At 42.0% G+C, this 3,748-nt stretch overlaps 1 long non-coding RNA gene across 1 annotated transcript; it reads right to left on the bottom strand.

Annotated features, from left to right (window-relative positions):
- Window positions 1–777: 777 nt before the first annotated feature.
- Window positions 778–2,347, bottom strand: LOC131440361 (uncharacterized). The gene is made up of 3 exons (XR_009231377.1): window positions 2,181–2,347; window positions 1,224–2,119; window positions 778–1,150 (listed from the first exon to the last, which is right to left on the bottom strand). It is a non-coding gene; the product is annotated as an uncharacterized LOC131440361 (long non-coding RNA).
- Between the last annotated feature and the right edge of the window lie 1,401 nt (window positions 2,348–3,748).

Here is a 3,748-nt window from a genome sequence, read left to right as displayed (position 1 = left end):
GTCAGACATTATATTAATAAAATGCAATAAATATTTTAATGAGACTGTTTCGATGAAAGAGAAAGGTATTTTTACACCACTAAGTGGATTAAGAATACGTTTCAGAGCATAGATTAGCCTGGTTACTTGTTATCTACTCGGAATACAGCGCGCCTCAGTTGTGCGAGTGGAAATGCTGTTTTCAAAAATGATAACACGTGATGCAACATGAAATTACCACTGAGTATTGAAGAAAATTTTCCCACTGAAACAAATTATTCAGTGTCAACAACAGTAACTCCGGCTATCTCATTGCCAGCAGTAATAGGAGCAATTATTTCTGAATAATTTTTCCGTTAGTGTTGTTTCGCCAATGCCTCTGGCGGTCGAACTCAAGCTCGATCCGGATGCCAATATGTGTATGGAAATGGATAGGAATTTCATTAAACGGCTATTTGGGGGGTGGCACTCCAACGACCGCTAGAAGAAGAGGAAGAAGAAGCCAGACAAGCATGGAAGTGAACTGATTATTATCTGACTCCATCGGGATAGGGAAATTAAAACACGAAAACCGATGAACGCCTTCTCGGTTGTGCAGCAAGTGATCTTAATAGGATTTTACGACAACGATCCGGCCTAGCCTAGGTTATTTTGTTTGACTGCCAGTCCGTAAAGGCGGATATGTGGGATGGTCATCATAAGAAAGTGGACATCCGACGGCGTCTTGAAACGGTTGCTTTCTTATCCTAAATGAGAACAAATTTTAATAGTAACATATTTTGATTAAAATTCCTTTCTTGTGATGTCCAGAGCTTACAGTGAAATTTCCTACCAACGGGGAGGTGGAATCCGCTTGCATCTGCTTGTTTGTCACACCAGCCATCCGGAGGACCTAGAAGAAGTTTTCCTCGGTTCCGGTGACGAAATGAGATGATTTCGGTCCGCTGACCAGAGCCGTCGTCCGAAACTGACCGAAATCGCTTCGGGTGTGTGTCGAAATATTTCACTCTATTTTGTAAAATTAAAATCCTGTGTTTCGAACCGGTGCAGATGATGTGACCGGATTCGTTAGGTTCGCAGGTTCGGTTTGGGTGAGGCTGCGGTAGGTGCTGGTGAAATAATACTTCTAGATGGAACACAGATGCTAAGCTGCCAAGATCTTCTGTATTGGCTAATAAGATTATTTGGAACATTCCAATGATGTTAAAATAGATGTTTCAATTTATGTTATACAGCAAACCAACCGTCGGTAGCCGTCCAATTCATCTTGTGTTGTATCTGTGCCATCGTCTAATCCTTTCTCGTACTCAGCATCTTCGGCCGGCAATAAAGGGCAAAGAAATATATTTCCTCCAATTAAATCCGGCTCCTCCGATCTATTGGGCAGTGATTATTGTCACTGTTTACGAGCCCAGTCAAGAAGAGCAAAATTAATTCCTTCTTTTATCACATCATCAACATCAGTCTCCATTCCCTGTCGGCCGGGCCTTCCGAAACACCGTTCAAAACAGCTCAAATCGGCAGCAAAAACACAACCCTCAAATGAATATGCATTCAACCCTTTTCCCAACCTTTCACAAAACAACACGAAAGTGTACAGCAATTGTCCATGGCAGCAGGAGAAAAAAATCTTCCACTAGGAAGTATAAAAACAAATTAAATAATACAATAATTTCAAGAAACAGAAAATTGGATTAAACTGCCCTTTCTCCTGTGTTTCGTGGCTTTTTCTAAGTCTCTGAAGGAAATCCTTATCGGTTGAATGACGTCCTTTTCGTCGCTTTACGGCCAAACCGGCGGATAAATCTAAGAACCAGACCTCGAAAGAGAGAGAGAGAGAGAGAGAAACAGCGAGAAAAAAAAACTCGTGACAAATAACTCAATTTGTATAAATAATTGTACCCTCCTCCCGGTCGTCATTTTGCACCGAGAAAAAGATCCTGGAGACTCGATGTACGTTCTGATTCTGATTACCGCGATTTCCTGACTGCTGCTCGTTCCTTGCGATGGGTTCTCGTTTTTCCTTCCTGGTGAGCACGTTTTCTGCTCCTTAATTTTTTTCCTAATTTTATCGGCCGAACCCGCCACAGACCGAGGTGTTGGTTTTGAAGTACACGAGAGGAGCAAAAAAAACAAACAACTGCCGAAAAAAGGCACAAATTAGTATTAATGATTGCTTTATTATGCTTATCAGCACTCACACTTCGCCTCGCCTTCCGGTATCTTACCGCGAGACTGGAGCTGGATGCAAGTTTTGCCGGTCGGAAATCCATCGCTGAGGTGGCACTTCCAAGGGTTCCGTTTTAATCTGCTTTTGATGGTTTTGATGAAAGGGGTTCTTTGCTGGCTCCGATGATTGGGTGGAATTTGCAATTATTTATCGGGCCACTTTTTTCTAGTGTTGAGAGAGAGAAAGAAAGAAAGAAAGAGAGTTGTATTTCTTTTGAAAACTGATAGCTTTTGGTTTTGATGGATCTTCCTAAATATATTTTCTAGGTTATTTTTTTTGAAATAATGTTTGTCGTAATGTCGCTGTATAACGACATCTAATAAACAAAAATCAGAAAAAAAACATATTAAATTAGCAAACTAGTTTCATAATGGTTATACCATTTCATGACGAACTGACTTCACTGCAGATTATTTAGGGGTTAATTTTATTTTTTGCTAGTACAGATTTTTCCGGATTATTAAGATATCATAATAAAACTAGTTTATCATTTGTTTTTTTACCTTCTACAGATAATGTTCAATTCTCCCGAAAATAATTTCTTAACCTCGGTGATCCAACGCACAGTGGGGAAAATGGATCAAAAACGAAACGACTTTTTGGGAGGCATGATACAGCATTTTTTCGTGTAGAATGGTCAGAAAAATTGACTCCACGTATTTCGACGGGCCGCGCGAAATTCTATCATGTTCATTCTACCCCAAGTTCCCTTTTTTGTAGTGGATTGTATTCAAGCTTAACTATATAACATGAAACCGAAATAATTGCCGAAAACCGGATATTTTTTTAGCGGATAGAATGTCTTTGATACAAAAACGTCTAACAAATCGTTTGCATATAGTTTTACTTGACACTAAGAAACTCGTTGGTTAATGGTTGGTAAAGGCTGGGTAACGCGCAAAACAGACCCCATTGAGGTCATCAACCTCTTGCCAGTAACTCCTATCCCTACCTCCCCGCGAAACCGACTGGGCTGCGAGCAACCTTAGGGAAGATCGGGTAACCAACCCCGGTGGTAAGTTTGATCGTAGGCAGACAGAGAAGGGGGGGTTTGCTTCTGCAAGCCTGAGTGACTGTTCTCCAGATTAGGAGCGGCTCACAACAGCGTCTGTTCCCCATGTTAGGGACGGCTAATCGACGTCCGAGTGCCAGTGAAGGACTCTAAGCTCAACTGTACACTATGGTCCTCCAGAAAATTTAAGGGGTTGGTGCCCGGCACTGCGAGTCAGCCGTAAAAAAACTACTGCAACGGAAGATCAGCAAAAGAGTAATACGAATAGAGACCAATGGCAACGACGCCTGCGACGAAAAAGGACTTGCGATTGGAAGATCCGTACGTGGAACTGCCGATCTCTAAACTTCATCGGGAGCACCCGCATACTCGTCGTTGGACAGGATCTATGGTGCGAACGTTTAGAGGTGGTCATACCATCTACCAGTGCTGCGGCAATACACGCGAGTTGGGAACAGCTTTCATATCGGTTGGTGGCCGATCGAAGAAAAAATGTGCAGGTTGAGGATCAAGGGCCGTTTCTTCAA

The sequence above is a fragment of the Malaya genurostris genome, chromosome 1 (assembly GCF_030247185.1).
Source record: "Malaya genurostris strain Urasoe2022 chromosome 1, Malgen_1.1, whole genome shotgun sequence".
Taxonomy (NCBI): Eukaryota; Metazoa; Arthropoda; class Insecta; order Diptera; family Culicidae; genus Malaya; species Malaya genurostris.
Note: the sequence above shows the minus strand (reverse complement) of the source record. Positions and strands in the feature narration are given on the sequence as shown.